This window comes from Ascaphus truei, unplaced genomic scaffold (assembly GCF_040206685.1).
Source record: "Ascaphus truei isolate aAscTru1 unplaced genomic scaffold, aAscTru1.hap1 HAP1_SCAFFOLD_878, whole genome shotgun sequence".
NCBI classification, from domain to species: domain Eukaryota; kingdom Metazoa; phylum Chordata; class Amphibia; order Anura; family Ascaphidae; genus Ascaphus; species Ascaphus truei.
This window is the reverse complement of record NW_027457217.1, coordinates 116,947-134,004: the sequence shown is the minus strand read 5'-3', so window position 1 is coordinate 134,004 and position 17,058 is coordinate 116,947. Positions and strand designations below refer to the sequence as shown.

General features: G+C 62.2%; 1 long non-coding RNA gene across 1 annotated transcript; it reads left to right on the top strand.

Annotated features, from left to right (window-relative positions):
• The first annotated feature begins 3,310 nt into the window (after positions 1-3,310).
• LOC142486455 (uncharacterized) lies at positions 3,311-16,781 on the top strand. Its single transcript, XR_012798970.1, has 4 exons — positions 3,311-3,469; positions 3,901-4,033; positions 6,113-6,162; positions 15,971-16,781. It is a non-coding gene; the product is annotated as an uncharacterized LOC142486455 (long non-coding RNA).
• The last annotated feature ends 277 nt before the right edge of the window (positions 16,782-17,058 follow it).

Sequence of the window (17,058 nt, the reverse complement as noted above, 5' to 3'; positions counted from 1 at the left end):
AGTGAGTGAGATGGGGAGGGGAAGGGAGAAGGAGAGGGGGAGGAAGAGAGACAGGGTGGGGAAGGAAGGGAGACGGTAAGGGGAAGGGAGGGAGACAGAGAGGGGAAGCGAGGGAGACGGTGAGGGAAAGGAGACGGAGAGGGGAAGGGAGGGAGACAGGGAAGGGAGTGAGAAGGAGAGGGGGAGGAAGAGAGACAGGGAGGGGAAGGGAGGGAGACGGGGAGGGGAAGGGAGAGAGACGGGGAAGGGAGGGAGACAGTAAGGGGAAGGGAGGGAGACGGAGAGGGAAAGGGAGGGAGACTGAGAGGGAAAGGGAGGGAGACGGTGAGGGAAAGGGAGGGAGACGGTGAGGGAAAGGGAGGGAGACGGTGAGGGGAAGGGAGGGAGACGGTGAGGGGAAGGGAGGGAGACGGGGAAGGGAGGGAGACGGAGAGGGGATGGGTGGGAGAGGTGGAGGGGAAGGGCAGGAGACGGGGAGGGTAAGGCCAGGAGATGGAGAGGGGAAGGGCGGGAGAGGTGGAGGGGAAGGGCAGGAGACGAGGAGGGGAAGGGCAGGAGATGGAGAGGGGAAGGGCGGGAGAGGTGGAGGGGAAGGGCAAGAGACGGGGAGGGGAAGGGCAGGAGATGGAGAGGGGAAGGGCGTGAGAGGTGGAGGGGAAGGGCAGGAGACGGGGAGGGGAAGGGCGGGAGATGGAGAGGGGAAGGGAGGGGAGTCGGGGAAGGGAAGTGAGTGAGACGGGGAGGGGAAGGGAGAAGGAGAAGGAGGAAGAGAGACATGGTGGGGAAGGGAGGGAGACGGTAAGGGGAAGGGAGGGAGACGGAGAGGGGAAGGGAGGGAGACGGAGAGGGGAAGGGAGGGAGAGAGAAAGATGGAGAGGGGAAGGGAGGGAGATGGAGAGGGGGAGGGAGATGGAGAAGGAAGGGGGAGACGGAGAAGGGGAGGGAGACAAAGAGGGGAAAGGAGGGAGAGAGAAAGAGATGGAGAGGGAGGGAGAGAGAAAGAGATGGAGAGGGGAAGGAGGAAGATGGAGAGGGAGATAGAGAGGGGGAGGGAGATGGGAAGAGAGGGAGAGGGGGAGGAAGACGGAGAGGGGAAGGGAGAGAAGGGGAAGGGAGGGAGAGAGACGGGGAGGGGAAGGGCGGGAGACGGGGTGGGGAAGGGCGGGAGACGGAGAGGGGAAGGGCGGGAGACGGGGAGGGGAGGGAGATGGAGAGGGGAAGGGCGGGAGACAGGGAAGGGAGGGAGACGGAGAGGGGAAGGGCGGGAGACAGGGAAAGGAAGTGAGTGAGATGGGGAGGGGAAGGGAGAAGGAGAGAGGGAGGAAGAGAGACAGGGTGTGGAAGGGAGGGAGATGGTAAGGGGAAGGGAGGGAGGGAGACGGTAAGGGGAAGGGAGGGAGGGAGACAGAGAGGGGAAGGGAGGGAGATGGTGAGGGAAAGGAGACGGAGAGGGGAAGGGAGGGAGACGTGAGGGAAAGGAGACAGAGAGGGGAAGGGGGGAGACGGGGAGGGGAAGGGAGTGAGAAGGAGAGGGGGAGTAAGAGAGACAGGGAGGGGAAGGGAGGGAGATGGAAGGGGAAGGAAGAGAGATGGTGAGGGAAAGGGAGGGAGACGGTGAGGGAAAGGGAGGGAGACGGAGAGGGAAGGGAGGGAGACGGGGAAGGGAGGGAGATGGAGCGAGGAAGGGCGGTAGACGGGGAAGGGCGGGAGACAGGGAGGAGAAGGGTGGGAGATGGGGAAGGGAGGGAGACGGGGAAGGGCTGGAGACAGGGAAAGGAAGTGAGTGAGATGGGGAGGGGAAGGGAGAAGGAGAGGGGGAGGAAGAGAGACAGGGTGGGGAAGGGAGGGAGACGGTAAGGGGAAGGGAGGGAGACAGAGAGGGGAAGCGAGGGAGACGGTGAGGGAAAGGAGACGGAGAGGGGAAGGGAGGGAGACAGGGAAGGGAGTGAGAAGGAGAGGGGGAGGAAGAGAGACAGGGAGGGGAAGGGAGGGAGACGGGGAGGGGAAGGGAGAGAGACGGGGAAGGGAGGGAGACAGTAAGGGGAAGGGAGGGAGACGGAGAGGGAAAGGGAGGGAGACGGAGAGGGAAAGGGAGGGAGACGGTGAGGGAAAGGGAGGGAGACGGTGAGGGAAAGGGAGGGAGACGGTGAGGGGAAGGGAGGGAGACAGTGAGGGGAAGGGAGGGAGACGGGGAAGGGAGGGAGACGGAGAGGGGATGGGTGGGAGAGGTGGAGGGGAAGGGCAGGAGACGGGGAGGGGAAGGGCAGGAGACGGGGAGGGGAAGGGCAGGAGATGGAGAGGGGAAGGGCGGGAGAGGTGGAGGGGAAGGGCAAGAGACGGGGAGGGGAAGGGCAGGAGATGGAGAGGGGAAGGGCGTGAGAGGTGGAGGGGAAGGGCAGGAGACGGGGAGGGGAAGGGCGGGAGATGGAGAGGGGAAGGGAGGGAGTCGGGGAAGGGAAGTGAGTGAGACGGGGAGGGGAAGGGAGAAGGAGAAGGGAGGAAGAGAGACATGGTGGGGAAGGGAGGGAGACGGTAAGGGGAAGGGAGGGAGACGGAGAGGGGAAGGGAGGGAGACGGAGAGGGGAAGGGAGGGAGACAGAGAGGGGAAGGGAGGGAGAGAGAAAGATGGAGAGGGGAAGGGAGGGAGATGGAGAGGGGGAGGGAGATGGAGAAGGAAGGGGAGACGGAGAAGGGGAGGGAGACAAAGAGGGGAAAGGAGGGAGAGAGAAAGAGATGGAGAGGGAGGGAGAGAGAAAGAGATGGAGAGGGGAAGGGAGGAAGATGGAGAGGGAGATAGAGAGGGGGAGGGAGATGGGAAGAGAGGGAGAGGGGGAGGAAGACGGAGAGGGGAAGGGAGAGAAGGGGAAGGGAGGGAGAGAGACAGGAAGGGAGGGAGAGAGACGGGGAGGGGAAGGGCGGGAGACGGGGTGGGGAAGGGCGGGAGACGGAGAGGGGAAGGGCGGGAGACGGGGAGGGGAAGGGCGGGAGACGGAAGGGGAAGGGCGGGAGACGGGAGGGAAGGGCGGGAGACGGGGAGGGGAAGGGCGGGAGACGTGGAGGGGAAGGGCGGGAGACGGGGAGGGGAAGGGCGGGAGACGGGAAGGGGAAGGGCGGGAGACGGGGAGGGGAAGGGCGGGAGACGGGGAGGGGAAGGGCGGGAGACGGGGAGGGGAAGGGCGGTAGATGAGGAGGGGAAGGGACGGAGAAGAAGATAGAGATGGGGAGGCAGAGCGTTAAGGAGAAAAGGGAGAGAAATAGAGTAGGGAGAGACAGGAGGAGACAGAGATAAAGAGGGGAGGAGGGAAAGATAGAGGGGTGCCTGTATTACTCACCCCTGCCCCCCTCGTGCTCCCCCCTCCTCCCAGTGAAGGAGTTGCTATCTAAAGAGACAATACAAGCGCTGTTCATAGCGGAGGAAGATAAGGACGTACTGGAGCCGAAGCAAGTGATCATAAAGAGAGACAATAAGGTACCCCCTCCCCACATCTCTCCAGCTCCCCCCCACGTCTCTCCTCTCTCCTTCTCCCCATCCCTCCTCTTTCTACCCATCTCCCCCGTGCCTCTCCACTCTTTCTCTCTTCCTCCCCCGCACGTCTCTCCTCCCTTTCTCCTCATCTCTCCTCTTTCTACCCCCCTCCCTATATCTCTCCTCTCTCTATCTTTTTCCTCTTCTCTCGCATGCCCACACACACACACTCCCTCCTCTCCGTCCTTTAATCCGCTGCCTATCTCCTTAACGGCCCCCTTCCAAGTCCTCTCCTCCGCTGCCGCCCCGCACACGATCTCTCTTGTCCGCTGCTGCCCCCTCACACTCTCTCTCTTGTCCGCTGCGCCCCCTCACACACGCACTCTCCCTCAGCTGTGCCACTCCCCACCCCTTCACTCTCTCTCTCCCCGCAGAGAAATGCCTGCCTCGAGGATGCTAAGAAGGTCAAGCAGTTGGAGAAGGTGGAAGATATTCGGGAGGCTGTGACTGATCGGTTCCTCTGCACGGGGGGCATAGAACCTCAGGTGGATCCACCAACATGCAAAGGTAACCCCCCCCCCCCCCCCGCATCTCCTCATCCATCACATCCCTCTCCCATCTCCTCACCTATCACCCCCCTCTCCCAACCCCCCCTTCTCCATGCCCATCACTCCCCTTCCCAATCCCCTGTAACTTCTTGCCCATTACCTCCCTCTCCAAACCCACCATCTCCTCACCCATCTTCTCCCTCTCCCAACCCCCATCTCCTCCCTCTCCCAACCCCTATCTCCTCACCCATCTTCTCCCTCTCCCAACCCCCCTATCTCCTCACCCATCTTCTCCCTCTCCCAACCCCCATCTCCTCCCTCTCCCAACCCCTATCTCCTCACCCATCTTCTCCATCTCCCAACCCCCCTATCTCCTCACCCATCTTCTCCCTCTCCCAACCCCCATCTCCTCCCTCTCCCAACCCCTATCTCCTCACCCATCTTCTCCCTCTCCCAAACTCACCATCTCCTCACCCATCTTCTCCATCTCCCAACCCCCCTATCTCCTCACCCATCTTCTCCCTCTCCCAACCCCCCTATCTCCTCACCCATCTTCTCCGTCTCCCAATCCCCCCATCTCCTCACCCATTTTCTCCCTCTCCCAACCCCCCAATATCTTCACCCATCTTCTCCATCTCGCAACCCCACCATCTCCTCACCCATCACCTCCCTCTCCTAAACCACCATCCCCTCACCCATCACCTCCCTCTCCTAAACCCCATCTCCTCACCCATCTCCTCCCTCATAACATACCTTTCACAACCCCCATCTCTTCACCCATCACCTCCCTCGCTCAACCCCCCCCTCTCTACCCTCTCCCTTTTCTCCACACCCGCCCCAATCTTCTCCCACCAACTCCTCCTCCACCCACCTCTCCATCCCACTCTCCTCCCAAACCCTCCATATCCCTGTGTGTATGTGGGATTATATATAGATATATTTATATATATATATATGTATGTATTGTGATGCCCGCACCACGTTGTAGCATCTTTTAATCCCAGATAAAGGCAGAAAACGTCGTACTTCTCTTACATGGGGTTTATTTACAGGGATTAAATCATATGCAAACATGTCCACCGTCCCTTTAAATCAAAACAACACATAAAAATAACACCTATTCCCTTTAGGGAGAGCATAGCTTTCGCCCTCACTAACTGCATGGCCAGCAAAGCTGGTTCCCAAGCCAAAACATGCCCTGGCATATGCAACAATGTAACACAGTCTCTGCATACAACAATAACATGTTTTGGCTTATCTGTCAGTCCTTTGGAGCAGACGTCCCTGCTTCAGCACGGCATTGTCGTCCTTTCTTCCTAAGGGAACTCAGCCCCACGTTGAGACCAGAGAAACTCCTCTGTAGGTCCTCTGAAACCAGCTTCCGCAGCTGGGGAGCACTTCTATCCCCCCTTCTCTGGGGAAAACAGTCTCTCTGTCTGGCAGCTTCCTGTGTCTTTTAAAACACTTCCTCATTCAGTTAATTCAGACCAGGCTGATTAGCTTCAGCTGCTGCTTTTCTTGGTCACGTGCCTCTCCGGCTCCCACGTTGGCTCCTATAGCTGCCCTATTCCAGCCCCTAGAGGACGTGATGGTATCACTATGTATATATATATATATATATATATATATATATATATATATATATATATATATATATATATATATATATATATATAGAAGAAAAAAAGCGCCCAATCCTAGTGCATTACTGTGCAAAAAATAGTTTCATTCCCAATAAAAGGCTCATAAAATGAACTCACAAACATAAAGGATAAAAAAACATTGTATGAGTAATACTCATGCTCCAAAGGATCTGGAAGCGCTGCTGCTCTGCTCCGTGACCCCACCGCATCCAGTATAGCCCTCGTGTATCTCTGCCAGCAGGAACTCACGTCATCAGGCTCATCACAGTATTCTTTCCCCGGGAACACACCTCCAGATAGTTTAGGTTCCCACCGGGGACAATGTGTGCGGCGGAACGAACAGATGATGTCACGCCGTGCACGGAGATGGCAGGCAGGAGAATGTCAAGCAGAACTCGTAAATCAACATATATACACACACACACACACACTCACTGCTTTCCCTTCTTACACAGGAGACTCTGGTGGACCCCTTATTATCCAAAGATCAAAACGATATATACAGGTGAGTCAATTACCCCACTGCAGTGTATAATTAAACTAAGTATACCCTGCATTGTCTGTATATACAAAAGAGATAGCTCAGTCTCCCTCGCATGCCTCCTCCCTGGCAGTGAGAGAGAGCTCAGTCTCCCACGCACGCCCCCTCCCTGGCAGTGAGAGAGAGCTCAGTCTCCCACGCACGTCCCCTCCCTCGCAGTGAGAGAGAGCTCAGTCTCCCGCGCACGCCCCCTCCCTGGCAGTGAGAGATAGCTCAGTCTCCCACGCACGCTCCCAACCTGGCAGTGAGAGAGAGCTCAGTCTCCCACGCACGTCCCCTCCCTCGCAGTGAGAGAGAGCTCAGTCTCCCGCGCACGCCCCCTCCCTGGCAGTGAGAGATAGCTCAGTCTCCCACGCACGCTCCCAACCTGGCAGTGAGAGAGAGCTCAGTCTCCCGCGCACGCCCCCTCCCTGGCAGTGAGAGATAGCTCAGTCTCCCACGCACGCCAACCCCCCTCACAGTGAGAGATAGCTCAGTCTCCCGCGCACGCCCCCTCCCTGGCAGTGAGAGATAGCTCAGTCTCCCGCACATGCCCCCTCCCTGGTAGTGAGAGAGAGCTCAGTCTCCCGCACAAGCCCCCTACCTGGCAGTGAGAGATAGCTCAGTCTCCCGTGCACGCCCCCTATCTGGCAGTGAGAGAAAGCGCAGTCTCCCGCGCACGCCCCCTCCCTGGCAGTGAGAGAGAGTTCAGTCTCCCGCGCACACCCCCTCCCTGGCAGTGAGAGATAGCTCAGTCTCCCGCGCTCGCCCCCCTCCCTGGCAGTGAGAGAGCGCTCAGTCTCCCGCGCACGCCCCCTCCCTGGCAGTGAGAGATAGCTCAGTCTCCCGCACACGCCCCCTCCCTGGCAGTGAGAGATAGCTCAGTCTCCCGCGCACACCCCCTCCCTGGCAGTGAGAGATAGCTCAGTCTCCCGTGCACGCCCACTCCCTAGCAGTGAGAGATAGCTCAGTCTCCCACTCGCGCCCCCCCCCCCCCTGGCAGTGAGAGATATTTCAGTCTCCCGCACACGCCCCCTCCCTGGCAGTGAGAGATAGCTCAGTCTCCCGCGCACACCCCCTCCCTGGCAGTGAGAGATAGCTCAGTCTCCCGCGCACGCCCCCTCCCTGGCGGTGAGAGATAGCTCAGTCTCCCACACACGCCCCCTCCCTGGCAGTGAGAGAGAGCTCAGTCTCCCGCGCACGCCCCCTCCCTGGCAATGAGAGAGAGCTCAGTCTCCCGCGCACACCCCCTCCCTGGCAGTGAGAGATAGCTCAGTCTCCCGCGCACGCCCCCTCCCTGGCAGTGAGAGATAGCTCAGTCTCCCGTGCACGCCCCCTCCCTGGCAGTGAGAGATAGCTCAGTCTCCCGTGCACGCACCCTCCCTGGCAGTGAGAGATAGCTCAGTCTCCCGTGCACGCCCACTCCCTGGCAGTGAGAGATAGCTCAGTCTCCCGCGAACGCTCCCTCCCTGGCAGTGAGAGATAGCTCAGTCTCCCGCGCACGCCCCCTCCCTTGCAGTGAGAGAGAGCTCAGTCTCCCGCGCACGCCCCCTCCCTGGCAGTGAGAGATAGCTCAGTCTCCCACTCGCGCCCCCCCCCTGGCAGTGAGAGAGAGCTCAGTCTCCCGCGCACGCCCCCTCCCTGGCAGTGAGAGATAGCTCAGTCTCCCACTCGCGCCCCCCCCTGGCAGTGAGAGATATCTCAGTCTCCCGCACACGCCCCCTCCCTGGCAGTGAGAGATAGCTCAGTCTCCCACGCACGCCACCTCCCTGGTAGTGAGAGATATCTCAGTCTCCCGCACACGCCCCCTCCCTGGCAGTGAGAGATAGCTCAGTCTCCCGCGCACACCCCCTCCCTGGCAGTGAGGGATAGCTCAGTTTCCTGCGCACGCCCCCTCCCTGCGGTGAGAGATAGCTCAGTCTCCCACAAACGCCCCCTCTCTGGCAGTGAGAGAAAGCGCAGTCTCCCGCGCACGCCCCCTCCCTGGCAGTGAGAGATAGCTCAGTCTCCCGCGCATGCCCCCTCCCTGGCAGTGAGAGAGAGCTCAGTCTCCCGTGCACGCCCCCTCTCTGGCAGTGAGAGAAAGCGCAGTCTCCCGCGCATGCCCCCTCCCTGGCAGTGAGAGATAGCTCAGTCTCCCGTGCACGCCCCCTCCCTGGCAGTGAGAGAGAGCTCAGTCTCCCGCGCACACCCCCTCCCTGGCAGTGAGAGATAGCTCAGTCTCCTGCGCACGCCCCCTCCCTGGCAGTGAGAGATAGCTCAGTCTCCTGCGCACGCCCCCTCCCTGGCATTGAGAGATAGCTCAGTCTCCCACGCACACCCTCGCCCTGGCAGTGAGAGAGAGCTCAGTCTCCCGCGCACGCCCCCTCCCTGGCAGTGAGAGATAGCTCAGTCTCCCGCACACGCCCCCTCCCTGGCAGTGAGAGATAGCTCAGTCTCCCGCGCACACCCCCTCCCTCGCAGTGAGAGATAGCTCAGTCTCCCGTGCACGCCCACTCCCTGGCAGTGAGAGATAGCTCAGTCTCCTGCGCACGCTCCCTCCCTGGCAGGGAGAGATAGCTCAGTCTCCCGTGCACGCCCCCTCCCTGGCAGTGAGAGAGAGCTCAGTCTCCCACGCACGCCCCCTCCCTGGCAGTGAGAGATAGCTCAGTCTCCCACTCGCGCCCCCCCCTGGCAGTGAGAGATATCTCAGTCTCCCGCACACGCCCCCTCCCTGGCAGTGAGAGATAGCTCAGTCTCCCGCGCACACCCCCTCCCTGGCAGTGAGGGATAGCTCAGTCTCCTGCGCACGCCCCCTCCCTGGAGGTGAGAGATAGCTCAGTCTCCCGCACACGCCCCCTCCCTGGCAGTGAGAGAAAGCGCAGTCTCCCGCGCACGCCCCCTCCCTGGCAGTGAGAGATAGCTCAGTCTCCCGTGCACGCCCCCTCCCTGGCAGTGAGAGATAGCTCAGTCTCCCGCGCACACACCCTCCCTGGCAGTGAGAGATAGCTCAGTCTCCCGTGCACGCCCCCTCCCTGGCAGAGAGAGATAGCTCAGTCTCCCGCGCACGCCCCCTCCCTGGCAGTGAGAGATAGCTCAGTCTTCCGCGCACGCCCCCTCCCTGGCAGTGAGAGATAGCTCAGTCTCCCACTCGCGCCCCCCCCCCTGGCAGTGAGAGATATCTCAGTCTCCCGCACACGCCCCCTCCCTGGCAGTGAGAGATAGCTCAGTCTCCCACTCGCGCCCCCCCCCTGGCAGTGAGAGATATCTCAGTCTCCCGCACACACCCCCTCCCTGGCAGTGAGAGAGAGCTCAGTCTCCCGTGCACACCCCCTCCCTGGCAGTGAGAGAGAGCTCAGTCTCCCATGCACGCCTCCTCCCTGGCAGTGAGAGAGAGCTCAGTCTCCCGCGCACGCCCCCTCCCTGGCAGTGAGAGAGAGCTCAGTCTCCCGTGCACACCCCCTCCCTGGCAGTGAGAGAGAGCTCAGTCTCCCATGCACGCCTCCTCCCTGGCAGTGAGAGAGAGCTCAGTCTCCCGCGCATGCCCCCTCCCTGGCAGTGAGAGAGAGCTCAGTCTCCCGCGCACGCCCCCTCCCTGGCAGTGAGAGATAGCTCAGTCTCCCGCGCACGCCCCCTCCCTGGCAGTGAGAGATAGCTCAGTCTCCCACGCACGCTCCCTCCCTGGCAGTGAGAGATAGCTCAGTCTCCCGCGCACGCCCCCTCCCAGGCAGTGAGAGATAGCTCAGTCTCCCGTGCACGCCCACTCCCTGGCAGTGAGAGATAGCTCAGTCTCCCACTCGCGCCCCCCCCTGGCAGTGAGAGATATCTCAGTCTCCCTCACACGCCCCCTCCCTGGCAGTGAGAGATAGCTCAGTCTCCCGCGCACACCCCCTCCCTGGCAGTGAGAGATAGCTCAGTCTCCCGCGCATGCCCCCTCCCTGACGGTGAGAGATAGCTCAGTCTCCCACACACGCCCCCTCCCTGGCAGTGAGAGAGAGCTCAGTCTCCCGCGCACGCCCCCTCCCTGGCAGTGAGAGATAGCTCAGTCTCCCACGCACACCCCCGCCCTGGCAGTGACAGAAAGCTCAGTCTCCCGCGCACGCCCCCTCCCTGGCAGTGAGAGATAGCTCAGTCTCCGGCACACGCCCCCTCTCTGGCAGTGAGAGATAGCTCAGTTTCCCGCACACACCCCCTCCCAGGCAGTGAGTGATAGCTCAGTCTCCCGCGCACGCCCCCTCCCTGGCAGTGAGAGATAACTCAGTCTCCCGTGCACGCTCCCTCCCTGGTAGTGAGAGATAGCTCAGTCTCCCGCGCATGCCCCCTCCCTGGCAGTGAGAGAGAGCTCAGTCTTCCGCGCACGCCCCCTCCCTGGCAGAGAGAGATAGCTCAGTCTACCACTCGCGCCCCCCCCCCCCTGGCAGTGAGAGATATCTCAGTCTCCCGCACACGCCCCCTCCCTGGCAGTGAGAGATAGCTCAGTCTCCCGCGCACACCCCCTCCCTGGCGATGAGAGATAGCTCAGTCTCCCACACACGCACCCTCTCTGGCAGTGAGAGAAAGCGCAGTCTCCCGCGCACGCCCCCTCCCTGGCAGTGAGAGATAGCTCAGTCTCCCGCGCCCGCCCCCTCCCTGGCAGTGAGAGAGAGCTCAGTCTCCCGTGCACGCCCCCTCCCTGGCAGTGAGAGATAGCTCAGTCTCCCACGCACGCCCCCTCCCTGGCAGTGAGAGATAGCTCAGTCTCCCGCACACGCCCCCTCCCTGGCAGTGAGAGAGAGCTCAGTCTCCCACGCACGCCTCCTCCCTGGCAGTGAGAGAGAGCTCAGTCTCCCACGCACGCCTCCTCCCTGGCAGTGAGAGAGAGCTCAGTCTCCCGCGCATGCCCCCTCCCTAGCAGTGAGAGAGATCTAAGTCTCCCGTGCATGCCCCCTCCCTGGCAGTGAGAGATAGCTCAGTCCCCCGCGCACCCCCCCTCCCTGGCAGTGAGAGATAGCTCAGTCTCCCGCGCACGTCCCCTCCCTGGCAGTGAGAGATAGCTCAGTCTCCCACGCACGCTCCCTCCCTGGCAGTGAGAGATAGCTCAGTCTCCCACGCACGCCCCCTCCCTGGCAGTGAGAGAGAGCTCAGTCTCCCACGCACGCCCCTTGCCTGGCAGTGAGAGATAGCTCCGTCTCCCACGCACGCCCCTTGCCTGGCAGTGAGAGATAGCTCCGTCTCCCGCGCACGCCCCCTCCCTGGCAGTGAGAGATAGCTCAGTCTCCAGCACACGCCCCCTCCCTGGCAGTGAGAGCTCAGTCTCCTGCGCACGCCCCCTCCCTGGCAGTGAGAGCTCAGTCTCCCACGCACGCCCCCTCCCTGGCAGTGAGAGAAAGCTCAGTCTCCCGCGCACGCCCCCTCCCTGGCAGTGAGAGATAGCTCAGTCTCCCGCGCACGCCCCCTCCCTGACAGTGAGAGAGAGCTCAGTCTCCCGCGCACGCCCCCTCCCTGGCAGTGAGAGATAACTCAGTCTCCCGCACACGCCTCCTCCCTGGCAGTGAGAGATAGCTCAGTCTCCCGCACACGCTCTCTCCCTGGCAGTGAGAGCTCAGTCTCCAGCGCATGCCTCCTCCCTGGCAGTGAGAGCTCAGTCTCCCGCGCACTCCTCCTCCCTGGCAGTGAGAGCTCAGTCTCCCGCGCACGCCCCCTCCCTGGCAGTGAGAGCTCAGTCTCCCATGCACGCCCCCTCTCTGGCAGTGAGAGATAGCTCAGTCTCCCGCGCACGCCCCCTCCCTGGCAGTGAGAGATAGCTCAGTCTCCCGCGCACGCCCCCTCCCTGGCAGTGAGAGAGAGCTCAGTCTCCGGCGCACACCCCCTCCCTGGCAGTGAGAGATAGCTCAGTCTCCCATGCACGCCCCCTCCCTGGCAGTGAGAGATAGCTCAGTCTCCCACGCACGCCCCCTCACTGGCAGTGAGAAAGAGCACAGTCTCCCGTGCACGCCCCCTCCCTGGCAGTGAGAGCTCAGTCTCCCACGCACGCCTCCTCCCTGGCAGTGAGAGATAGCTCAGTCTCCCGCGCACGCCCCCTCCCTGGCAGTGAGAGATAGCTCAGTCTCCTGCGCACTCCCCCTCCCTGGCAGTGAGGGATAGCTCAGTCTCCCCTGCACGCCCCCTCCCTGGCAGTGAGAGCTCAGTCTCCCGCGCACGCACCCTCCCAGGCAGTGAGAGAGAGCTCAGTCTCCCGCGCACGCCCCCTCCCTGGTAGTGAGAGTTCAGTCTCCCGCGCACGCCCCCTCCCTGGCAGTGAGAGATAGCTCAGACTCCTGCGCACGTCCCCTCCCTGGCAGTGAGAGATAGCTCAGTCTCCCACGCACGCCCCCTCCCTGGCAGGGAGAGATAGCTCAGTCTCCCACGCACGCCCCCTCCCAGGCAGTGAGAGATAGCTCAGTCTCCCGCGCACGCCCCCTCCCTAGCAGTGAGAGAGAGCTCAGTCTCCCACGCATGCCTCCTCCCTGGCAGTGAGAGAGAGCTCAGTCTCCTGCGCACGCCCCCTCCCTGGCAGTGAGAGATAGCTCAGTCTCCCGCGCACGCCCCCTCCCTGGCAGTGAGAGATAGCTCAGTCTCCCGCGCACGTCCCCTCCCTGGCAATGAGAGATAGCTCAGTCTCCCACGCACGCTCCCTCCCTGGCAGTGAGAGATAGCTCAGTCTCCCGCGCACGCCCCCTCCCAGGCAGTGAGAGATAGCTCAGTCTCCCGCACATGTCCCCTCCCTGGCAGTGAGAGATAGCTCCGTCTCCCGCGCACGCCCCCTCCCTGGCAGTGAGAGATAGCTCAGTCTCCTGCGCACGCCCCCTCCCTGGCAGTGAGAGCTCAGTCTCCTGCGCACGCCCCATCCCTGGCAGTGAGAGCTCAGTCTCCTGCGCACGCCCCCTCCCTGGCAGTGAGAGAGAGCTCAGTCTCCCACGCACGCCCCCTCCCTGGCAGTGAGAGAAAGCTCAGTCTCCCGCGCACGCCCCCTCCCTGGCAGTGAGAGATAGCTCAGTCTCCCGCGCACGCCCCCTCCCTAGCAGTGAGAGAGAGCTCAGTCTCCCGCGCACGCCCCCTCCCTGGCAGTGAGAGCTCAGTCTCCCGCGCACGCCTCCTCCCTGGCAGTGAAAGCTCAGTCTCCCGCGCACGCCTCCTCCCTGGCAGTGAGAGCTCAGTCTCCCGCGCACGCCCCCTCCCTGGCAGTGAGAGATAGCTCAGTCTCCCGCGCACGCCCCCTCCCTGGCAGTGAGAGATAGCTCAGTCTCCCGCGCACGCCCCCTCCCTGGCAGTGAGAGAGAGCTCAGTCTCCCACGCACGCCCCCTCCCTGGCAGTGAGAGAAAGCTCAGTCTCCCGCGCACGCCCCCTCCCTGGCAGTGAGAGATAGCTCAGTCTCCCGCGCACGCCCCCTCCCTAGCAGTGAGAGAGAGCTCAGTCTCCCGCGCACGCCCCCTCCCTGGCAGTGAGAGCTCAGTCTCCCGCGCACGCCTCCTCCCTGGCAGTGAAAGCTCAGTCTCCCGCGCACGCCTCCTCCCTGGCAGTGAGAGCTCAGTCTCCCGCGCACGCCCCCTCCCTGGCAGTGAGAGATAGCTCAGTCTCCCGCGCACGCCCCCTCCCTGGCAGTGAGAGATAGCTCAGTCTCCCGAGCACGCCCCCTCCCTGGCAGTGAGAGAGAGCTCAGTCTCCGGCGCACGCCCCCTCCCTGGCAGTGAAAGATAGCTCAGTCTCCCACGCACGCCCCCTCCCAGGCACTGAGAGATAGCTCAGTCTCCCGCGCACGCCCCCTCCCTGGCAGTGAGAAAGAGCACAGTCTCCCGCGCACGCCCCCTCCCTGGCAGTGAGAGATAACTCAGCCTCCCGCGCACGCCCCCTCCCTGGCAGTGACAGCTCAGTCTCCCGCGCACGCCTCCTCCCTGGCAGTGAGAGATAGCTCAGTCTCCCGCGCACGCCCCCTCCCTGGCAGTGAGAGATAGCTCAGTCTCCTGTGCACTCCCCCTCCCTGGCAGTGAGGGATAGCTCAGTCTCCCCTGCACGCCCCCTCCCTGGCAGTGAGAGTTCAGTCTCCCGCGCACGCCCCCTCCCTGGCAGTGAGAGAGAGATCAGTCTCCCGCGCACGCCCCCTCCCTGGCAGTGAGAGATAGCTCAGTCTCCCGCGCACGCCCCCTCCCTGGCAGTGAGGGATAGTTCAGTCTCCCGCGCACGCCCCCTCCCTGGCAGTGAGAGATAGCTCAGTCTCCCGCGCACGTCCCCTCCCTGGCAGTGAGAGCTCAGTCTCCCGCGCACGCCCCCTCCCAGGCAGTGAGAGATAGCTCAGTCTCCCGCGCACGCCTCCTCCCTGGCAGTGAGAGCTCAGTCTCCCGCGCACGCCCCCTCCCTGGCAATGAGAGAGAGCTCAGTCTCCCGCGCACGCCCCCTCCCTGGCAGTGGGAGATAGCTCAGTCTCCCGCGCACGTCCCCTCCCTGGCAGTGAGAGCTCTGTCTCCCACGCACGCCCCCTCCCTGGCAGTGAGAGATAGCTCAGTCTCCCGCGCACACCCCCTCCCTGGCAGTGAGAGATAGCTCAGTCTCCCACGCACGCCCCCTCCCTGGCAGTGAGAGATAGCTCATTCACCCGTGCACGCCCCATCCCTGGCAGTGAGAGATAGCTCCGTCTCCCGCGCACGCCCCCTCCCTGGAAGTGAGAGATAGCTCAGTCTCCTGCGCACGCCCCCTCCCTGGCAGTGAGAGATAGCTCAGTCTCCCGCACACGCCCCCTCTCTGGCAGTGAGATATAGCTCAGTCTCCCGCGCATGCCCCCTCTCTGGCAGTGAGAGATAGCTCAGTCTTCCACGCACGCCCCCTCCCTGGCAGTGAGAGATAGCTCAGTCTCCCGCGCATGCCCCCTCCCTGGCAGTGAGAGATAGCTCAGTCTCCCGCGCACGCCCCCTCCCTGGCAGTGAGAGAGAGCTCAGTCTCCCGCGCACGCTCCCTCCCTGGCAGTGAGAGATAGCTCAGTCTCCCGCGCAGGCCCCCCCCGGCAGTGAGAGAGATCTCAGTCTCCCGCGCACGCCCCCTCCCTGGCAGTGAGAGATAGCTCAGTCTCCCGCGCACGCCCCCTCCCTGGCAGTGAGAGATAGCTCAGTCTCCCGCACACGCCCCCTCCCTGGCAGTGAGAAAGTCTCCCGTGCACGCCCCCTCCCTGGCAGTGAGAGAGAGCTCAGTCTCCCGCGCACACCCCCTCCCTGGCAGTGAGAGAGAGCTCAGTCTCCCGCGCAGGCCCCCCCCGGCAGTGAGAGAGAGCTCAGTCTCCCGCGCACTCCCCCTCCCTGGCAGTGAGAGATAGCTCAGTCTCCCACGCACGCCCCCTCCCTGGCAGTGAGAAAGAGCTCAGTCTCCCGCGCACGCCCCCTCCCTGGCAGTGTGAGATCGATCAGTCTCCCGTGCACGCCCCCTCCCTGGCAGTGAGAGATAGCTCAGTCTCCCGCGCACGCCCCCTCCCTGTCAGTGAGGGATAGCTCAGTCTCCCACACACACCCCCTCCCTGGCAGTGAGAGAGAGCTCAGTCTCCCGCGCACGCCCCCTCCCTGGCAGTGAGAGATAGCTCAGTCCCCCGCACACGCCCCCTCCCTGGCAGTGAGAGATAGCTCAGTCTCCCGCGCACGCCCCCTCCCTGGCAGTGAGAGATAGCTCAGTCTCCCGCGCACGCTCCCTCCCTGGCAGAGAGAGATAGCTCAGTCTCCCCCGCACGCCCCCTCCCTGGCAGTGAGAGATAGCACAGCCTCTAGTGCACGCCCCCTCCCTGGCAGTGAGAGATAGCTCAGCCTCTTCTCTCTCTAGGTGGGTGTGATAAGTTGGGGGACAGTGGATCACTGTGTAAGGGGGAAGAGGATAAAGAAACCTGTTCCCGCCCACGCCCGCGACTTTCACTTCAGCATTGAAACCGTGCGTCCCTGGCTGGAGGTGGAGCTCAAGAATGAACTGATTTTCCTCCCTGACTGAGCACCCCAAACCTGGGAGCCACATGGGGACAGCAGGGTCACACAGGGACAGAAGGGAGCTATGAGCCTGTCCCTCCCCCGCAGGGTGACACAGTGACACAGACAGAAGGGAGCTATGAGTCTGTCCCTCCCCCCGCAGGGTGACACAGTGACACAGACAGAAGGGAGCTATGAGTCTGTCCCTCCCCCGCAGGGTGACACAGTGACACAGACAGAAGGGAGCTATGAGTCTGTCCCTCCCCCCGCAGGGTGACACAGACAGAAGGGAGCTATGAGTCTGTCCCTCCCCCGCAGGGTGACACAGTGACACAGACAGAAGGGAGCTATGAGTCTGTCCCTCCCCCGCAGGGTGACACAGTGACACAGACAGAAGGGAACTATGAGACTGTCCCTCCCCCGCAGGGTGACACAGTGACACAGACAGAAGGGAGCTATGACACTGTCCCTCCCCCCGCAGGGTGACAGTGACACAGACAGAAGGGAGATATGGGTCTGTTCCTCCCCCCGCAGGGTGACACTGCAGTCCCCAAGTGGCTCCTACTTTGACATTAATCAGAGCTGTATACTTCTATTCATCTTTTTATCCAATTTAAAAAAATGTACATCAAATATATTAATAAACAGAAATAAAAAACCTGCAGTTTCTCATGTTCGGCCAGTGGAAATCTGCTTTGGGGTAACCCAATGGTAATGGTCCCGAGACCTATCTCAGTCACGTGAAAAAGGTAAGGCAGCAACTGGAACGGGCTTACCAGTTGGCGACTGAGGCAGCTAGGAAGAATGCCGATCGGACTACGTCCCGATATGACAGGAGAATTCGTGATCAGGAGTTGCTACAAGGAGACAGGGTGCAGCTTAGGAAATCGAGGAAAGAACAAGTTAGGGGACCGATGTTATTTGGCTCATTATGTAACTTTTGCCAAGTTC